The 22,514-nt window shown below is 40.7% G+C and overlaps 1 protein-coding gene and 1 long non-coding RNA gene across 6 annotated transcripts in view; both read left to right on the forward strand.

Annotated features, from left to right (window-relative positions):
* Car10 (carbonic anhydrase 10) overlaps positions 1-22,514 on the forward strand; it is a 504,947-nt gene that overhangs the window by 207,849 nt on the left and 274,584 nt on the right. The window lies entirely within an intron of this gene.
* The window catches only part of Gm35002, a 97,153-nt gene continuing 74,639 nt past the window's right edge, over positions 1-22,514 (forward strand). The window contains exon 1 of the long non-coding RNA XR_388957.4: positions 1-22,514. This exon is cut by the window's right edge and continues 51,903 nt beyond it. This is a non-coding gene — a long non-coding RNA (predicted gene, 35002).

Consider the following 22,514-nt stretch of genomic DNA (forward strand, 5'->3'; position numbering starts at 1 on the left):
TGCCGTGTTGCTTCCATGATGATGGATGATGTTCATTGTCAAAGCTGGGCTTCTGGACCTTAGGCTCTGTGATATGGGACATACAGCAGTAATCACGGGCCTCGAAACTACTCTGGACAAATATAGTTATGTCCAAATAATGTTATTCTTTTTTCATAAAGTTTGTAAATTTCCCTTCATAGTTTCCACATGTCTTACAACTCTAGGACTTGAAGAGATCAGAATTGGCACAAGACACCCTAAGATCAAGTTCTCTGCACAAAGGTGATTTATCTATCCCACTGGGTCAAAGGGCAGGGAATAAGAGACAAAGACAGGAGATAGAGGGTAAGGGAGAAGGGAAAAGGAACAAGAGGGTAGGGTAGGGGTGGGAGAGAAAAGACTGCCTCTATATAGAGAAGAGGCAGACTTGGCCCGTAGACAAATGGCAATTTGGAAAGAGAAAAGGGAAAAGGTGTTTAATTTTGATTGGGCATGTTAATTAAGGTGGCCAAAAGGGAGACTTTTAATCAGTGGACTTCAATACTTTGATAGCTGAACCTCGGTGGTCAGCCTCGGGTGGGAGAAAGTAGCCAAATAAGGAACTAGACCTTGGTGAGTAGCTTTAGGAATATAATCTAATGGTTTACCAAGGCAGAGGGAATAGGGGAGAAGGGAAAAGACATCCAGAAACATGGTTGCCATGCCTGGGCCCATTAGAGTCCTTCAGGACCCCAGGAAGTTGCTTGAGATCTTATCCCTTGGTAACCCATGAAGGTCGGTTGAACACAGTGACCCACCTGCCTACCATGCTGGAAAATCCCTCATCTAAGACTCTTCACTTGGTCTTCATTTAACTGCACCAAAGCAGAAGGAATCCATTTTAACAAAAGTAAAATCAGACGTTTATCATCCTGGGAAGAAAAACAAACAACAATCCCCTTCGATGATTTATAAGAAAATCAATAATTAATCTTCCTAGGGGCATCTTTCTGGCTAAGAATCCTCCCTTCTGTCTGGAAATGCTGAGCTGTGCTTTGTGAGTCTTATACCAGAATCAGCCCTGCCCTCTCCTCCTGCCAGGAGCACCTCCTTAATTTGTGAAGAGCATAGTGCCTTTGGGGGCCACTCATTGCCAGACTCTGGTATTTTTCTCTTGCTGACTTGTTTCTATTTCACAGCTTTTACTGTTGGCTAAGATATTAGAGTTGGGGGAAATGCAAACGCATAGAAAATTGTGTTTGAAGGTGATTTCCTTGTTGTGAATTCAAGAGAAATGAAAAGGCACTTGCGTGCAAAAAAAAATGCTAGGGCTGAAATTATAGACATTTGTTATTCCTGGCAGATCCTTCTCTAGGGTTGGACTGTTTGGGCTCTGCCCCTCTTCCTCCTCTGAGGTCTTTTACCCATCTGCACCAATTCATTTGTATGTTATAGTTTTACCCTTGCTAATATATTCGAACATGTTTTCTACCATGTCACTTACTCAACAAACGCACACGTGTGCACACACACACCAAACACTCATATACACATAATTTTTCTGTATAGAAAAATCATTATTGCAAGTGAGATTGAGACAATTTAGCTATGCAGTTTTTGGATGCTCTTTTAAAAAATTATTTGGGAGTCATTTTTTCATAGAAAGCTTCTATCTAGGTTACTTGGTTGCTCTGATTTTAAAGAAAAACAAAACCAGACTAGGTGCAGTGCACATCCCTTTACTTCCAGCATTCAGGAGGTAGAAGCAGACAGATCTCTGTGAGTTTGAGGCTAACCTGGTCTAAAGAGTGACTTCTAGGACAGCCAGGGCTTCACAGAGAAACCCTGTCTTGAAAAGCCAAAAATTAATTAACTAAAAGTTTTAAAAGAAAATAAAAACAAAACCATTCTAATTGTTCCCCTGGCAGTTTTATCTCACGAACTCTAAAGGAAAGTTAATATAGCTGGGACACATACCATGCAGTGTACAAACTACTTATTTGATAGATGCAAATGCTTATGTTTCTTGGTCAATGTTTAGAAGTGAAAGTTTCAGTTTAAATAGACATTGAATTATCTTCTTCTTGTTGGAGAGGATGACAGGGGCATAATTGCATCCTAGGCAAACAATAAAATAAATAAAACCACCCAGTGCAGAATGAGGCTTGGTGCTTAGGTTTCATAAACCAACTGGAAGGTAGCCAGCCATGCAGGAGTAACCTAAGGCCAGAGCTTGTGGGTGGAGTGGAGAACAGCGATGGGATCAGATACCGAGGTCTAATGCTGGTGAAGGAAATGGATATTTTCCGAAGAGTTGCAGAATGCTCAGTGTCTCCGTGGTTCAGCTCTTTCTCCTTCTGCCTTAGGTCTATTCAAGTATTTTCTCAGTTTATCTACTGTGATTGTTTTCCTAATTTGGGGGGGACTGTTTTCCTCATTTCTTTCTCAGCACGTTCACTGTTGGTATCAACCAAAGATGCTAATTTTTCTATCCTGACTTTGCTGAATGGGTTTGTAAGAAATGTCTGATCGTCTTCGGAGTCTTTCATGTAGAGGATCATGTCATATATAAATAAAGATATTTTGACTGGTTCCTTTCCTACATATTTACTTCTCTTGCCATATTGCTCTAGCTAAGACTCCAAGTATAATACTGAAGGAGTAGACACACCTTTGGCTTCTCCTTGGTATAAAACAAAATGTTTTAGTGTTTCCCCAGAGTCTAATGTTGACTATAGATCTGTTGAATATAATGTATAAGAAGGAAATATGAGGGAGACATTAGGGAAGGAAGAAAACTCATGATGTTTTTTCCTCAAACGCAGTAGCTAGAAGTTGTACATGTATGGAGGAGATACTTGGGAAAGGAAGTGGACCAGTGGAATAAGACAAGCGTGCTCAAGTGACAATGATTTGCATACATGAACATGTCATAATGAAACCCATTATTTTTGTATGCTAATTAAAATACTAGTTTCAAAGGGTAGAAATGTGTTACAGAATATCTTCATAGGGTTCTTAGGTAAAGTATACATCGAGAGTAAAATGGACAAATAGCGACTGGACATAGAATGAACTCATATTCCACCTTTTGTGGGGTCATCATAAAAGAAAGCAGTGCCATAAAAAAAAAGAGAGGACCATTTCCTTAAAAGGTTCTTGGAAAGAGGAGGTCTGTGGCTGGGAGCCTGGCTCACATTAAAGGTCTCTCATACGTTAGGATACTGTTGTTGATCTGGTCCTTTCCTTTGTTTGTTTTCTAGGAAGTGTTTCGATTTTTTTTCCCTTTATCTTTTCAACTTCGGTACATTGTACCTGTTCCAAATCAATCTGCAAAGGCATCAGAGTTTGTGATTTGGGGGAACATTTGCTTTGACAATGAAAATATTTATATCTGGCATGATTTGTGTTGTCAGGGGTTTGATGAGCTCAGAGCTGGCTGGCTGGCAGTGCCCTTTACATTCATGTAAAGCAGAAAATAAAAATGGAGACTGTGACAGAAGATGAAACACCCGAACTTGACAGACAATAGCTAAATCATGTCTCAAGGTTTAGAAAGCTGGTGTTTAATGGTGTGTTTTGGAAGTAAGGATTCAACACACTGCTCTGATTTTAGAGTTTTGCCTTAAAGAAATGTCCAAATCAAAAGGTCTGAAAATCACCCTGTTAGATTGGATGTTCTGTAGGATTGGGGGAAGGTGCCATGCTTTGAAGCCAGAGATCAGTTGGATGTCAGTAGGTTAAATGCACCCTAGTAAGCATGTTTCTTGTCACATTTTTATCTGTGAACATTATTCTTTCTGGCATTTAAATGTGTCTTTTTGCACAAAACCATGAAGCAGTTCTGCCAAGGCCCCGACTTGTCTTTTTGTGTTTATTTTAACATTTCTGACCTGACACGGAGCTTGGATAGATGGGATAAGAGTTTTTATTAATATAGGCAAGAGCTGAAAGCAACCTCAGAATGAGAACAACCAGAAATAATAGCAATTAGATGAGAATCAAAATGTTCTATAACTTGGGTTTAATGGAGAAATTTTACTTATGTGTGTTAATACATGTATGTACATGTTCATGTTTATGCATATACATACATGTATAGCCATGCATGCATGCCTGTGTTTGTTCAGGCCAGAGGGCAATCTAAGGTAATATGTTCAGGGCGTTGCCTTTCTTGTTTTCTAAGACAGACTCTCACTGGTCAGGTGCTGACCAAGTAGGTTAGGTGGCCAGCGTGCCTCAGAGATCCACCTGCATCTATCTCTCTTGCGTGGAGATTGCAAGCATGCATGGGCGCGCGTGCGCGTGTGTGTGTGTGTGTGTGTGTGTGTGTGTGTGTGTGTGTGTGTGTGTGTGTGTGTGTGTGTATTGGGTAGTTCTGGGAACTGAATTCAGGTCCCTTTGTTTGTGCAGCAAGCATTTAACCTACTGAGCTTTTACCTCAGTTCCTGAGAATATTTTTTGTTATGTAACAGTTTTTTCACCTTTTGAGGTGCTTATTCAGTGATATTTCTTAAGAAATAATTTTCTTCAGCCAGAGCTACACAGAGAAACCCTGCCTCAAAAAACCAAACAATAATAATAATAACAACAACAACAATAATAGTAATAACAATTTTCTTAAGCCAGTTGGAAGAGGCTTAAACTGAAGAAATATTTTTCTTTTCTTGAAAGGTAGTACTTTTCAGTCTGCCTCATCATACCTGATATATACGATTTTTAAATATGAAACCAAAGTAACTGCTGGTTGTCTATGGGTATGAAATACCAGGTCCCAGTGGCTAGTTTAAAGCCCAGGGTCACACAAGTAGTTCCAACTTAATCCAAGCTCAGGGTCACACAAATGGCTCCAACTTAACTCAGTGGATCGCAGGCAAAGAGTAAAGATGTGGGATTGAGACAGAGGCCTGTAAGGAGGAAGGGACACTGAGGACAGCGAGGGACACTGACGAGGATGAGGGTGATCAGAATACATCATACATATATACAAAATTGGCAAAGAAGAAAACGAATGGATGATTTTTAATACAATCCCCTTAAACATGTTTTGACCTAATAGATTCATTCTAGATAAAGTTACTTAATCAACTCATGTTTCATCTTCATGCCTGGAAGATTGTTCAAGACATCAAATCCACTTTGAAGCACGTATGCAGTCCCTGATAGAAGTGGAATCTCGCGATTAGAGATGGGTCATGGGAACAGCTGACCTCAGTGTTCAGCTGGAACCCCTGCTCGCCCCACGGAAACCCCGTCTCCCATCCCCACCCCTGCCTTGCCCAGTCCCAGGTCCCAACCCCACCTGCATTGAACAAACTCTGAGCAATGGAATGGCGCTTTAGCATTTTTTTGGCAGCCTATGCAACCCACCTTCTGGACATAGCAAGCTGACCCAAGTGCCTACACAGAGCCTTAACTTTTGACCATACTTGGTCACAGTCCCAACTCCTGACTGACATGCCATCACCCTCTCTGCTAAGGTCTACAAAACCTCCCTGCTTTAGCCGGGACAGGCAACTTCCCTGGCCCTGGTCTTTGGTACCAGCAAAGCTGCCCAGGAACACTGCCAAATAAACCTACATTTACCTGCTGTTAATCTGGTCTGATCTGGCCTTTTGAGTCAGCAGAAACCCTGACTGAGATGTAACAAGCAAAGGAAAGAATTAGACCATCTTCATCTCAGGACTCATTCCAGTCATCTCAAAGAAGCTGGTTTCAAGTGGAGGTTGTAAGGACAGTGTAAGGCCCCAGGTACCTACTCCCTGTTGTCCCCAACTTTCTTTTAACTGCTTACTACTTAGACTTGTATAGGTTGAGTCACCACAGACATGGAACATGCAAAAGGATATTTTCAAATCACCAGCAGTCCCAAAATGAAGAGAGAGAGAGAGAATCTTTAATGAGGGAAGCAAACAGCTTCATTGTTCTGGTTTGAATTTTAAATGCACCTACAAGCTTATGTCCTGAAGTCTTGTTCCCAGCTGTTAGTGATATCTTGGCAAACTGTGGAAACTTTTGGAGTCAGGGTCTAACTGATGGAAGGAAGTAGGTCACAAGGTCACTCTTTCTGAGTGTTGTTCAACCCTTGTCTCCTTGCTTCCTGATCCAGCATATGAGCAGCCCCGACACATACGTCTCTTCTCATGAGTTGAGTTGTGCTATGCTTTCCCCATGGTGGTGGGCTGAAAACTTTTCATGACCATGAGCCAAAATTAATCTTTCCTTCTTTAAATTGCTTAAGTGTGGTGGTCACTGTGGTGAAAAATTAACATATCAATGCAACCCACAGACATGGAACTGGGGAGTAAAGACCTGACCAGTCTCCCCGCCTTCCCTCTTTGGGCAGATCCCATTTGGAAGGAAACCAAGAAAGCTTGTTGATTCAGTGTCTATAAAGCAGCCTGCAAGCTGCAGTACAAGGAATAAGAACCAAAGGGAGATAAGTGGTACAAAGCACAAGCATCTGTGTCACCCTGTCTGTGTTTCCTGTGAAGAAAATGGAAGGGGGTACAGCCTGCCATTGCCTGCTAATTGAACAGGACCTAGGGAAAGGGCTGAGGTTGTAAAAATGACCTGGTATACAGCATTAGGACCTTAGTTTGACGCTTCATCACACATGTAAAAAGCCAGGTATATTTACATGTGGCTGCAATCCTAGCATTGTGGGGATAGGTGGATTCTGGAAGCAAACTCAGCTGAAACCGTGAGCTGGTAGCTTGGAGAGAGGCTATCCAAAGCAATACTCCACCTCTGTGTGTGTGTGTGTGTGTGTGTGTGTGTGTGTGTGTGTGTGTGTGTGTGTTTGTGTGTGTGTGTGTATGTGTGTGTGTGTGTGTGTGTGTGTGTGTGTGTGTGTACTGATGAAAGTAAGTAGACCTTTGACTATGGTCCAAGCCTTGTATACACACACCTAAGTGTGTGTGTATGTCTGTGTATCTGTTTGTGTGTCTATGTGTGTGTGTGTCTATGTGTGTGTATGTGTGTGTGTGTCTATGTGTGTGTGTGTGTGTGTGTGTGTGTGTGTGTGTGTGTGTGTGTGAGACAAAGCTGTTCTTGAGAAGATGAGATGTAACACACACATCTACTCACCCCAGGTAAGTATCCTACAACTAAAGCACACTAACCTCCAAAGAACAGGTTGGTAAGCCAATGAGATTTATTTGAGTGATTTACTGGAGCAGAAATGACTCAAAGACAGCTGCATCACCAAAGCCCACCATGGGTGCCAACTCACAAATCTGGGAACCTGGAGCACACTGCACAGCCTGCAGGCAGCTCAACAAATTTGAGTGTCCTTTCCAGGTCCTTCAGTTGGTCTAAACCTCTGCCAGGCTGTGCAGCTCGTTTCTGCTTCTTCCGGGAAGGTAGTCTGGTCTGAGAGTCTTCTTAGCATCTCTGCTTGCCTGAAAGTCTTCTTTTCAGCTTGCCTCTGTTCTTCTGAGAGGGACACTCAGCTTTAGTTGCTCATTCTGACAGGGAGAGAGAGAGGCCTAATGAATCTGGTTGGTTTTAGGTACTTCCTGAAAATCTCTTGAACTGTTTAGCTCTCTGCTTAAGAACCTTCCCTGTAGGGTGGAATACTTCACTCTCTGAGGAAACTGTTAACACAACGCTCTCTCTCTCTCTCTCTCTCTCTCTCTCTCTCTCTCTCTCTCTCTCTCTCTCTCTGTGTGTGTATGTGTGTGTGTGTGTGTGTGTGTGTGTGTGTGCCTGTCTATCTGTCTGTCTGTCTGTCTGTCTCTATGTCTTGCATTTTAGTGTGGTGCTTGCTACAGTTGCAATCCATTTGCACATCTTCTTTCTGAAGACAAATCTGCATGTACTTTCTGTGTATCCTTGTATCAAGTGAGCCTATGGTGCTATAGTACTTTTTTTCCCTTACTGAATGTATTCCCCTGGAGTCAGTGCTTCAGCAAAAATTTACCCTTCGCTTGACATGACTCCAAACTTTCTATTCTACCTTCTTAATAGTCTCTCCCTGTGACTTCATTGCCACCTCCTCTATGAAACTCCCTCGATCTCTGACTGAGGATGAAATCCTTCTTCATTTTGCTTAAGTACTTCATTAATATTTCCTCTAGGCCTTGCATTATCGTCTATAGTACATTCATCCTTGGATGGGGAGCTTCTTGGGATATGTAGACATTCATATTTTCATTTTAAATCCCTGTGATTGATTGGTGTAAGATTATCGTTGATTACCAGTGAAAAGGTTTGTGTGAAATTTTTCAAGAGTTATTATGATTCAGAGTGGAAAAAATATGCTGTGCATCTATGACAAATGGAAACAGTGTCATCAACAGAATCTGCCAAGAAAACTAAACTTAAATGGTTGTCATGAGATATTGAATAAGTTGAAAACATATGGACTGAGAATTGCATTTGTAGGTAAAACCTTCATCACTCTCCCATTTTTAAATTTTCCCACAAAGCTCATAGCCCAGTGGAGCTGGCCACAATTAATTGCATCCATGGTGTATATGCATCACTGGATCCTGAAATCTTTTTTGTGTGAGAATTTCCATTCCTCCAAGAAAAAAATTATATATATATGAAATACATATAATGTATTATATATGTGTGTGTTTATAATTTTTTAATTTCTATATAGGCATGAGGATGGAGAGAAAATATAGACTTATAGGAGTTATATGGCAGTAACTTATTTTTAAAACTATTCAAGATAATAGTGAAATATGTTAAAGGAAGTGAAATTATTAATTAACAAGTTAATCATTTGGGCATTAATATTTAAGGGGGATAAGTTGTGTTGGTTAAACAATCAAGCTTTATTGAGGTTTTGGAATAAGAGCCGGCATTAAAAAGGTATAGGATGAAATAAAGCCTTCAGACAGGTCTTTAAATGTCAGATGCTCTGACTCCATGTATGCAAAATTAGAAGAAAATGTAAAGGCAGATCAGGTTTCATCTGAATATGATGCTGTGATGCTGGTTTTTATCGAGTTGCTGATGGTAAACCTCCACAGGTTGCAGTTCTCACCTATATAAAACTCATTACACTGCCCTGAAACACCACAAGCCTTTATATAAGTTTCAAATCACACTGAAACTCTGATATGGAAATGGTATGTATATGGCTTTGTGTGTATTTCTGCTATAGAATAGGTCTTTAGTACCTGCCCTGCTGAACGACTGCTTTTGCTTCTTACTCATCTGTATTTTGTGGTTTTGGCATATTAATAATGTTCTTTCTCTGATGAAAGTAATAAGGGGTCTACTTACTGGAATCTAACTTTAATCATAAGGAACAGGCAAGCAATGTTGGAGCAGACAGTATGGCTCTGTGATCCTAGAAGACAAGGTAGTCAGAGTACCAGAAAATGCTATGCTTTTAGTCAGATGTGGATACGGAAACTTCAAAGGGCAGAATTTTAAAACATCATACTTAAAATGGAGACAGGATCTTGTTGCTTCCTAGAAGATGGCACTGGAGGGTTGGCAGGCTCTTAAAAAGGAATTATAGTAATACAATTGCAAGTACTGATAACACATAAAGGAGCTGGTGGGAGGGGAAGGTATGGAAGTGGCTGCATGGGGAGTTTTGACAGGAATAACGTTTCTGAATGACACGTAAGAGATGTGAGAGGAGGACGTGGAACCAAGGAGGAGGATGGAGGCAGAAATGATTCATGCAAACAACCTCACAGTGAATAAGGTCCAGAATGAATGGAGGCTTCCAGAAGGTGAGGAAGATGGTTAAAGCCCCAGTTAGAAGAAGGAGGAGTGGTGGATCCAGATAGGCCTCCACTGGGGGAGGGGATGAGGACAGAGGGCCATAGACAGACCTAAGAGCTGGGTTTGAACTTCATATTGCCGCCTACTGGGCACACGTGAGAGGCTTTACATGTCATCCTAACACTCACCTTTTATAAGAAGAAAATACACTTATTAGGCAGGCTGGAATGTAAGCGGCCAAGTGTCAGTCACTAGTGGAGAGCATATTCTGCAGCTGTTATCTGATAGCAGGGGTGCTATCATCGATGTTAGCAGAAAAAAACACAACTTAGTCACACTGGAATTTCTCTGTCAGAGATGCTACTACTCGTGATAGACTAGCTAATGGATGTGGTAGGATCTTTGGCTAATAGATAAAGAATTCAGAGATACCTCGCTGGTGTCTCCCAACCCTAGACAATGAAAGCCCATGCACATGAAAAGGGAAATCACCACACCTCATTATATATTTCTGAAAAGAGTTGCAGATCTAGGCTGAGCACAATTGGCTATAAGATTGTTACATGGGAGTAATATAGGGGAAGCTCATGGCTAGCACCCTTGTTCTGAGTAAAGAGTTCAGGAAGGATGCCAGGAGAATTCAGCAGATTACTTAAGACATGGAGTACTACTCACGTTATGCTGTGGGTTCTAATTTCACATCTGGGAAAGTCACTGAGAGAGAGAAATAAAGAAGAAAGGGAGAAAAGGGACAGGAAGAGTCCTGCAGAGAAATGATGTGCCAGAGTGAGGTGATACCAAGTGGGGCCAACCTTCTCCTCTTCCGAGGAGAAGAGGAGGGCATGGAGGAAGTGCTCTGTGCATGGGAGACTGGGAGGAAAGGGGGACCAGATATTTGGATGTAAGGTGAACACAAATTTAATTGAAAAATGATGTATTAACCAAAAAATTGCATGTTGTATTTATCTGTTTATGTTTATATTACCTTTCCATCCATTTAGCTATCATCCATCTATCCATCTAATCTATCTATCTATCTATCTATCTATCTATCCATCCATCCATCCATCCATCCATCTATCTATCTATCCATCCATCCATCCACCCATATATCTATCTATCTATCTATCTATCTATCTACCATCAACTTGTCAGAAAGAAAAATATCTTAAGGAGTCATTTCACTTGCCTGATAACTGCCTTTTCACCATGAAGCCTCAGATATAGAGAAGTGACTCCAGTGTTTCCAAGTGGCTTAGACCAGATTTCAGTTCAAAACAGGAATCAGAGCTGTGTGAAAATTGAATGGCCCTCTGTTACACTGAGACCACAGAAAATAAGAACTTTAACAAGCACAAAGGACTACTTGATTATAGAATACACTGGATTCAGATGAGAGCTTTGACTTCATCCTTCACACCTGGAATTCTGTTGAGCAGTGGTAAGTCAGGGCACACGAAATGCATTTCCTTGTGGCTGACCCTGGAATAAGTATATGAGGATGTTACCCCTTCATTAAGGAAATAACCTTTGAAGGGCTATTATGGGCTTGGAAGAAACTCACATTGCTCTCTTTCAATCCCTATCAAGATTATTTCTCAAAGTTTGTAATGCAGAACTCTGTCCTTGAGCATATTTTTCTTTTGGTTGCCAAGAGTGGACAATTCATGCCAAAATGAATGTTGCACAAGAAAAGATTCAGATTAAAGATAAAGAAACAAGGCCAAGGTAACTGTGTTTGTTGTTCTTAGAGCAGTTCTCCCAGAAGTGTAAGTTCTCAGTGGGAACCAATATATTAATGAAAGATGTGCTGAACAGGGAAGACTTGGATGCTGTGTTCAAAGTCAGAATAGAGTCTCGGTGCACAGTTGCTCTGTGATGGATACCATTGCCTTCCCGAGGTCTGGGCTGAGGACTGCTGCTCACTGTCTTGGCAGCTCCTTGCCATGTTTACCTCTTGATAGAATCCAGGAAATCAGTATAGTCATTAAGCAGGTCTCTCAATGAAACACCTGGCTGCTGCTTTGCATGGCTTGTAAATGTATCTAATTCTCATCCTGGCCCTCTGGTGAGCAGTCAGTTTTGCTTCCCTCCTCTATATCTTGTCCCTTCATTCCTCCTGTGTGTCACATCTTCCCCCCTACTGTCATACTATTTCTCATACTTGCTCATAGCCATCTCTTTCTTCTTTAATATCCTCTGGCTTTCTCTTTCATCTTTTCCAAACTCTCTTCTTCCTCCACTTCTGGTCATAAAAACACATGACCAAGGAAACAATATCACACTGGAATGAGTTCTTTTCTGTCTCAGGACATTGTAGCTAAGCATGTAAAGATCAATCATTGTATAATTTCAGAGGTGATACTTGAGTGGGAGAAAATTCAAGTTATCCAAAACTGATCATAATTTCTTTAGGAGAATATGGTAAATATTAACTCAAAATATTTCATTTGTAGACAGAAAGCATTTTTAGAATGGATAAAATGTAAGTGAAAATATCATGCTTTACATACCCATCACTTAACACAGCATTGGGTTTCTCTTTTTTTCAATATTTTTTATTAGGTATTTTCCTCATTTACATTTCCAATGCTATCCCAAAAGTCCCCCATACCCCCCCCCACTTCCCTACCCACCCACTCCCATTTTTTGGCCTTGGCGTTCCCCTGTACTGGGGCATATAAAGTTTGCATGACCAATGGGCCTCTCTTTCCAGTGATGGCCGACTAGGCCATCTTTTGATACATATGAAGCTAGAGACACGAGCTCTGGGGTACTGGTTAGTTCATATTGTTGTTCCACCTACAGGGTTGCAGATCTCTTTAGCTCCTTGGGTATTTTCTCTAGCTCCTCCATTGGGGGCCCTGTGATCCATCCAATAGCTGACTGTGAGCATCCACTTATGTGTTTGCTAGGCCCCGGCATAGTCTCACAAGAGACAGCTATATCAGGGTCCTTTCAGAAAAATCTTGCTAGTGTATGCAATGGTGTCATTGTGTAAATGTACCACATTTTTTGTATCCATTCCTCTGTTGAGGGGCATCTGGGTTCTTTCCAGCTTCTGGCTATTATAAATAAGGCTGCTATGAACATAGTGGAGATGTGTCTTTCTTACCAGTTGGAACATCTTCTGGATATATGCCCAGGAGAGGTATTGCGGGATCCTCCAGTAGTACTATGTCCAATTTTCTGAGGAACCGCCAGACTGATTTCCAGAGTGGTTGTACAAGCTTGCAATCCCACCAACAATGGAGGAGTGTTCCTCTTTCTCCACATCCTTGCCAGCATCTGCTGTCACCTGAATTTTTGATCTTAGCCATTCTGACTGGTGTGAGATGGAATCTCAGGGTTGTTTTGATTTGCATTTCCCTGATGATTAAGGATGCTGAACATTTTTTCAGGTGCTTCTCAGCCATTCGGTATTCCTCGGGTGAGAATTCTTTGTTTAGCTCTGAGCCCCATTTTTAATGGGGTTATTTGATTTTCTGGAGTCCACCTTCTTGAGTTCTTTATATATATATATATATATTGGATATTAGTCCCCTATCTGATTTAGGACAGGTAAAGATCCTTTCCCAATCTGTTGGTGGCCTTTTTGTCTTATTGACGGTGTCTTTTGCCTTACAGAAGCTTTGCAGTTTTATGAGGTCCCATTTGTCAATTCTCGATCTTACAGCACAAGCCATTGTTGTTCTATTCAGGAATTTTTCCCCTGTGCCAATATCTTCGAGGCCTTTCCCCACTTTCTCCTCTATAAGTTTCAGTTATGTATATACCATCCTATAGATGAAACTAGCAAGCATTTTATAAATTAAATAGCATTTAGAAATAGGAAACAAATCAGGCTGGAAAGATGGTTCAGAGTTAAAGGGCATCAGCTGTGCTTTCAAAGGTCCAGTTTCTATTCCCAGCACATGACTGCTCATAACTGTCTACAACTCCACTTCCAGGAGCTCTAAAGTCTTCTGGCCTCCTCAAGGATCAGAAATGCACATGATTCATTGACATCATGCAAATTATGTATCCATTAATAAAAGTAAATAAAATTTAAAAATAAACTAGGCAATAAAATGTATTATTCAGCCAGTCTACTTAAGCCTCAACTCCCCTACCATCCCTCTACAAAGCAAGAAAACGGGAGGAGATAAGTGTGTCCGTAGCCCGTTTAAAAAAAATGTCTTATTTATTGAGATTATAATTACATCATTACATCTCCTTGCTGTTCTTCAAATCTGTGACCTTTTTTTCATTGACTGTTGTCTCACACACAAACACACACACACACATACACACACACACACACACACACACACACACACACACACACACACTCATATAAACATGTATTTCTAAACAACCCTCTTAGTCTGTATAAACCGAGAGAGAGAGAGAGATTTATAGTTTTCTTTCAGTTAACATCTCTTTGATGCCAAGGACAAGTAGTTCTATAGCACTCAAGATAAAGAAAATTATCTAGATCCTGCTGTAGTGGGACATATCTGAAATCCCAGCATTCTGGTGGAGGAAGCAGAAGGATCATGTATTTAAGACTAGCCTATGATACATAGTGAGTTCTAGGCCAGCCTGAACTTACTATAGCCAGAATTTGTCTCAGAGAGGTGAGAATGAGGGAGGAATGGAGAGAGAAAAAAGGAAAATATTAGAGTACATGAACAGCAAAAGAAATATCCACTGATCAAAAGATTTAAATTTTTTCTATTAAAAAAATGCTACTTTTCTGCACTTTTTCCAAGAAGGCTTTGAAAGGCACCAATCTCTTCCCAGAAAGCCTGATTATTAGGATGAATAAACCAGAAAAAATGTTCCATATGAATTGCAGACCCTTTGGATCTTATTAAATGGAACCTAATTCCTGGGAAATGTCTGAAAAATGGAAATAAATGTAACATCCTCATCAACAAAGCCCCTCCGCCCCTTGAGCAAAGCAGGCAGACAAGGATTGAAGGACAGAGAGCCAGACTTACACTGGCAAACCTGGGGTTGAAAAATACAATTTAAGCCAGATAACAAAAACAACCGAGCATCTGAGAGGCTGTCAGACTTAGTGTTCCCTATGAAAATGGAATGTCATGGAGATAAAATTTTGCTGGAGGGAAGATTAAGAGAGTACCAACCCACCTCTTTACGGTCTGTCTTAGCACCATCCTTACTATGCACGATGCTGGAAACAGGACCCAAACTGCAAACGATGTCAAGATTAGCCACTCAGCACAGCAGCTTTATGCACACTGCCTATTCCTTAGGTCCACAGCTTTGTTCTGATGATGTCATCAACCTCGACTGAAAGTTTCACATCATTTACTGCTCTGGCTCAGACCTTTCTCATGTGAAAGATTTACTATGGCACTCATTGTTTCTGGCCCCTAGCCTTGAAACACAGATATTCTAAGTAATACATTTAAAAAAGTCCATGTGTTTAATGTCATCTGATATGGATATGGTCTCATTTTTACCATTAGGTAACTACACTTTAGTGAGGTATACCTAATGGATATCTTCCAAGCTAGCCACATCTCTCTTGCCCCCAAGTATTTTTTAATCATGTTAATATGAAAAAAATCTTTTTATATCTAAGGACCTGATACAAAACTCAGGAGAAAACTGCATGGAAACAGGCGAAAGGAGTCTAGAGAGAAATTCAGCAAAAATAGAAGTTCAATCTGACTCCAGTCAGTGTCAACCTGCAGCCACCCCTTAAGTGTGAATATTATCATAGAACTACCATCCATCCCCCAGGCCGCAGAGCCTAGAGAGCACCAGTGTATTCTCCAAGGGTGCAACACCATAGAAGAGTATTCACAAGCAAGTGCTATTTACATAAGGGTAGACCAATGGAGTCCATTTATAAGTTTATATAATTTTATAGTTTTCTTTTTCTCCTTCCTCCATCTTTTCTTATTTTTTTGTTTGTTAGGTTTGGTTTGGTTGGTTGTTTGGATTTTTTTTTTTTTTGCTTCCTAATATTTTCCCTTTTTTAACTTTTTCAAATTTTTATAGAAGACTAGAGCATATTGTGTTCATATCTCCGTCTTTATGCCTCTCCCAGTCTTGCTAAGTACCCTTTTTCTTGATCTGTCCCCCTCCTTTCTTCTTGTATTTTTTTCTTGTACAATAGGCTTAGCTAGCGTGTGATTGTGATGGTCATGCTACATCTAGAAGACAGCATCTAATGGCACTCTTCTTCATCCTCTGGCTCTCAGGCTTTCTACCCTGTGTTCTGTTATGGTACCTAGGCCTTAGAGAAGGTAATATAGACATCCCACTTAAGACCAAGCACTAGTCCTTACCACTTTGACTACTGCAAGACTATATTAAATATTACCCTATGCAAACAGACGCTTCCCTGACCCCAGCTGACAGTAGCACTGGACTATGGATATAATCATAAATTTTATGAAGCACTTTGGCCTACATTCTCCCTTATTAATACATTCTCCCCTAGAATCTGCATCTCCAGCAGGTTTTTGACCAGATTTATAGTACCAAGTCTCCAATCCAATGAGAAAGCAGTTGATTATCCCCAAGAGTCATGGCACACTATTACACCAGTGAACACCTCTTGACTATCACATCAGAAAAGCAGCATGCAGGGTTCTCAGATTGGCAGTAGAAGACTTTTTCCTCTAGCATTCTTCATGGCTCTATGGCTTCCTTCCACTAGCAGTCTGGAGAGCATCTACCTTCTTACTTTCCTCACTAGCCAACAGAGAAGATGTGCCCAGCTCAGCTGGGGCTTGATTTCTCTGTATCCTGTATCCAGGCTGTATGATGTCCTCAGAAAGTCTCAACTAGAACTGTAAGACTAGAAAAGCAAATTAAATGACTATAAATGGGAAAGAGAAATGTCAAGCATCCTTGTTTACAGATAAAATCTTAAAGACTCCATCAGAAAACTCTCAGCATAGATAAACACATTGGGCAAAGTGATTGAATACACAGTTAATATATGATGCTCATAGCCTTCTTATATATTTATAATACACAACTGGAAATCAGGGTACCATCATTCATAGTCACACCAAAAGTCATTAAATCACATTATGCCTACCTTTAAAAACCCATTTTCTATATCTTCCTACTTCTGTGTCCAATACCAGGTTGACAATTTAAACCCATCATGGCAAAAGTGTTGATGCCACAGGAATCTGTGAGCACTGCACAGTCCATGGCGTGTTTTTCTACTATGCTGCCTGATTCGAATCTACCAGCATGGAGCTGCTCTTAGGAGTCTGGATAATCCTCAGTGTTGACTGCACTTAATACTTACAAAGATTGGAGAGCCAATCCAGATGAATCATTAATAATGTTAATCGTAGCTAGAGTTGAAAAAATGTTTTAGATTTATTAGAAAGATTCTTATTGGAAATGCGTCCAGAAGCCATGGAATGGCTTTACCTCAGGATGCTGCAGACTAAGTCTCATACACCCCGGATGCAGCTTTCTCCAGCTACAGTTTCTGTGGCCTGCCTCACAATGTTTGGAGTGCAGAAGGAATATTTGGTTGTATTGGAATCTCACTTCTCACACCTCTGTTCTAATTTCTCCTTAAAAATTTCTCTTTACATCTTTACCTCCTACAAGCCATAGTCCTCCAATATCATTACCTTTAAGCTTTTATTTCAAAGCTTTATTTAAGCTTTTTCTACACATAACCTGGATTCTCCTAGACTAGTTTGTAACCTCAGGGGCCCACCCCAATCCCTTCCCAAGCTTCCTTTTCAGTGACTCTATATTTCCCACAGCATGGCATGCAACACTGTAAACATATAATCTAGGCATGTTCAAAAAGCACAGAACAAGGAGAGAGGAATCTCTTAGGATTTTCTAAACAAGTGATCTTTATCTCACAAACTGTCTTTTAATGATTATTTCAGATTTTTTGAGTCCAAAAAAGTAAGATTAAAAACATTCTGGGGAAGTGAGGGAATGACCCTCTACCAGGAAGCTTTGAGTCCACACTGTTCAATCAATTGGAATGATTACTGGGTATTTTCCTCAAGAGTATAATATATGACAACTGCCAAGCTTTCCTTTTGTGATTACAAAAAAGGACAGATAGTGGAGCAAGCCATATTTCAGCACTGCAGGGATCTAAAAAAAAAAAAAAAAAAAAAAAAAAAATGAACTGCTAAAAACGGCCCAGAAGGAATGAATAGCAATAAGACATCAATGTCATCCGTATACTGATTTGTGATGAATTTCCAAAAGGCTTAATGCTATGATGCTGTGATATATAGGAGCTACTGAAAGTTAATGACTGTAAGTTATCCACTTGGAAGAGTATAATGGGGAAAAGTAAGCGACCACAGATAATATATAAACAAGTAACAATATTAATGTAGTCACCCTGTTCTGTGTGTCCCATGTTGCTGCCCTCTATATCTTAGAAAGAAAAATTGAAAGCCTAGTGAAGACATGAGAAAGTCAAATGCTCCACAAACACTCAAGGCTCACACATCTGGGAAGGCTTTTAGTTCTCCTTAGAGTAGATGGGGACAAACACAACTGAAAGGAAGAATGGATACGCAAGGTGAATTACTAACAGCCAGAATTCTCTAATGGATGCATTCAAGTGGGAGCAACAGAATCTGGATGAACTAATGGGGTTTGCCAGTTAAGATGTTGTCTGGTACTTGCACATAGATTTGTGCTTAAAAGAACTGAGATGATACAAACGCCGGAAGAGGATGGTCCATTTCAACCTGCAGTCTGGGTACCTTTTGACCTAGGGGTGTGTGTGTGTGTGTGTGTGTGTGTGTGTGTGTGTGTGTGTGTGAGAGAGAGAGAGAGAGAGAGAGAGAGAGAGAGAGAGAGACAGACACAGACACAGACACAGACACAGACACAGACACAGACACAGACACAGACACAGAAAGAGAAATGCAGAGAAACAGAGAAACACGGAGACACAAAGAGACAGACACAGAGAGACAGAGAAACCATTCTAACTTCACACTCATAGAGGTCTGTCTATCTCTGCCTCCAAAGTGCTGGGATTAAAGGCATGTGCCACTTTTCAAGCTGTTAATGGTGGTTCTGCTTCTTGTTCAGCCCAGCACTATGTGTGTTCTAATCCTGGTGGATGATGCTATAGGATTGCCTGATTTCCTGCCTGCTGCTCTCATCCCACACATGGTAGTCAAACATTCCTTAAATGCATGTAGTTAATTTTCCCATGCCCTTCATTCATCTTAAAGGGGCCATTTAAAAATGCCTAGCAGAGATTTTGTCATCACTCCACCAGCTCTCTAAGTTCAAGCCACAAGAAAATGGTCTTGATATCTAGGACAGGGTGCATATGGTTGCTCTCACTAGCAACCATGGTTGTGCCTTCCATGACGTTCTTTTCTGCTGTCTTTTCTATGTTATCATCTTGGTTTTCCACATCTGAGATAGCTCCTCTCTCATAAACATAGGCTACATTGGGAAGTTCTCATAGATGCCTTTCCAAGTTCCATGGAGCTCAGGGCCAATCAGGAATCAACTTTTAAAGCCATAAGCCTCAAAGGACTGGCCAGCATAAAAGGCCTTTGCCTGTTTCCCCTAGGCAGTCATCTGTGAAGCCATTTCATACGATGTGCATAATTTAACCAGATCGAGGCTGACATGCCTCTGTCATTCATTTCTCAGTCTGCCCTTGCTTCTCTGTGGTTAATAATGATGATGATGGATAGAACTATTAGGGTTGTTCTCCCAGTCCAGTGTTAAGACAGAAAGGAATGCAAGAGTGACCCTCCATTCTACAGTGTTACTAAAGTGTGGCAATCAAGTCAAAGGCATGGTGTCCTCACAAGACCCATGTGCCAGCTGTCCCAGACCTACAGGTTCCTGCCTCTGCCTGGCCCCTGGTTATACATGCTTCCTACATGGCTGACCTATGAGGAGACATGGTCTCTCCTGCTTCTCTCACCTTCTAGCATGCTACTTTGCTCTTGCTGCATAACAGGATACAGTTGCCCCCATCTGAGTAATAATAGTCCTGTAAACCAGGTGAGGGCTCCTCTGCCAGTGTGTGAATGGTCTAAATGCCCTGACCGTGAAGTGACTTCAGTGTTCTCTCAGGTTTCATAGGAAACAGTATAGTTTTGGTTTTGTGGTGGTTGTTTGTTTATTTGTTTGTTTGTTTGTTTGCTTGGAGGATTTGGTATTTTATTATATTGTTTTGTTTCATTTTTTTTAATCTCATAGAAACCTCTGACCAAGGAAAAAAAAAAACAAGATCCCTGGGGACTTATTTGGAAGCCATTTGAGGGTCGTTGCCATGTTGGGGCTCAGAAAGTCTCAGTCACCAACAAAAGGATGCCTGCTCTTAGGTATACACCCATAGAATCTTCTGTGCCAGGCAATCCATCCGCATCTGTCTTTTCAAATACGAAACACTGGTATGTCTCCTCTCTCTGCTTTTCTTGGAGTTCTTGCAGTCGGCTCCTGAGTCCTCTTGGCTGTTGCCTGGGAGTGTTCAGAAACCTTTAGGAAAATGAGTTTCTTAAAGGCCAGAGTCACTGCCTTGTGATTTCAGAAGAATAGCAAGGTAAGCTCTTTGTTGACTCCCTGTGCACAGGACGAAAATATCTCTCTGGCCTCCCTTCCTTTGTATATGACTGACTCCCCTCTGCCCCATAGCTTCCACCTCTTATGAGTGGTCAAAGCTGCTGGCTTGAGCTTTTATGCCTTAGCTGAAGAGCCAGTCATAATGCAGACAGGTAGGCTGCCTAAGAGGTCTTTATTTATTTATTTATTTTTACTGCTATTTACACGACTGCAGCCTTATTAGAATGGACTATGAGGTGTAGATGGGTATTGTATCCTTTTGTTACCAAGGCTTTCCAAAAGGTAAAGCATACATTATACTGCATGGAGTATATGAAAGTTCAGTAAAATATGATAATGCTGCCGCACACGTCGTTCTCCTGGGTGTGATATCCGGAAAATGTTTTCCTCTGACAGTTTTCTATAATGGATGAAAATATTCTCTTTCAGTGCAGCGATTGAGGCATATTATTGGAGTCAGCTAATCTGCCCCGAAATGCTGGTATTTGAAAACCAGATTTAAGGCTTAAGACATTTTTGCTTTATGATCATTGACACTGATGTTAGTAAACTCTCTCTCTCTCTAGCTATGAAGAAGAGAAATGACAGGCAAGGTTTTTTGCAGTCACCATGTGCTTTTTAGTAACTTCACCATATGGAGCAGAGCAAATAAACAGTGGAGGTGAGAGGATGCATCAGAAAAAGGATGTACTTGGACTCTGATGGTTCTTCAGCGAGTTACTTTACTTCTTAAGCCTGCCTCCTGGTCTGTAAGATGCTGTTAATAATGAAGAACTCTAGTGAGGATCACAGCATATTCTAAGGTGTTCTGGCTAGTTTTAGGTCAACTTGACACAAGCTAAAGTCATTTAAAAGGAGGAAACCTTGATTAGGCAAATGCCTCTATAAGATCCAGCTCTAAGCAAGCCTGTAGGGCATTTTCTTCATTAGTGATTGATGGAGGAGGGCCCAGTCTATAATGGGTAATACTATCCATTGGGGCTGGTGGTCTTGGGTGCTATAAGAAAGCAGGCTGAACAGACCACGATGAGCAAGCCAGTCAGCAGCACCTCTCCATTGCCTCTGCATCAGCTCATGCTTCCAAGTTTTACTGCTACTTGAGTTCTTGCCCTGATGTCCCTCACTGATAGAGTATGATATGGAAGTATGAGTCAAAGAGACCCTTTCCTCCCCAACTTGCTTCTGGCCATGATGTTTCATCATAGCAATAGTAATTCTAACTAAGACAGAAGAAGGGGAAATGATTTTCATATATATGCCTACCACATAATGCTTCCACAACTTATTTTAAGAGTAAATTTTTGTTTTGTTTTATTTTTTGTTTGTTTGGTTGGTTAGTTGGCTTGGTTTTGATTTTTTGAAACAGAGTTTCTCTGTGTAGCCCTGGCTGTTCTAGAACTCACTATATGGAACAAGCTGCCCTTGATCTCAGAGATCTGCCTGCTTCTGCCTCCCAAGTGCTGGAATTAAAGGCATGCATCACCACTCCTGATTAAGATTTAATTATTTTGAATTTTAATTATTTGTACATGGCTGAGTCTGTCTGTGGGTTTGTGTACATGAGTAAAATGTTCATGGAAACCAGAAGAGTGCATTGGATCCCCAAGAGCTGTAGTTATAGGTGGTTAGGAGTTACCTAACCTGAGTGCTAGGAATTTAGCTCAGGCCCTATACAAGAGCCTAGTGCACTCTTTCCCACAGAGCTATCACTTCAGCTCCTACAACTTACTTTTATTTCATTCCAGAGAAGTAGCTGACCCTGTAACTCATACCAAGCAAGGTTACTAAGAATCATTGGCTTCCAATTTGAAGCCATTATTATTCATGCTATCAGTGACGCCTTTTTTTAAATCCATACAGTTGCCAAGAATATTGTGTCTGAAGACTTTACAGAATGCATTCTTTGTAATACTTATACTCCTTAGTCTTGATGTAATACAGAAACTCATGTAAATTAATCATGTAATTGCTCATGTACCCCATAATACCACATGAAATCACGGTTAATGGATGGTGTTTCTTTTATTTGACATATGGCGATTGCCAATTAAATATGCATTAACGTTGTTTGCAGATACACTATAAACATTTATTATATTATTTGGATACATTATCAAACCAGGAGTATCCAGCGATCCAGATTTTCAAATTACAACTTCTATAGTGTTCCACAGAAAATGAGAACTAGGTCATTCAGATTTTTTGCAGAATTTACAGAGACATTTCTATCTATATAATAAGTGGAGTTTAACTGTGGATGAGTTAGACACCTACTTCAGTTTCCA

Source organism: Mus musculus, chromosome 11 (assembly GCF_000001635.26).
Source record: "Mus musculus strain C57BL/6J chromosome 11, GRCm38.p6 C57BL/6J".
In the NCBI taxonomy this organism is placed as follows: domain Eukaryota; kingdom Metazoa; phylum Chordata; class Mammalia; order Rodentia; family Muridae; genus Mus; species Mus musculus.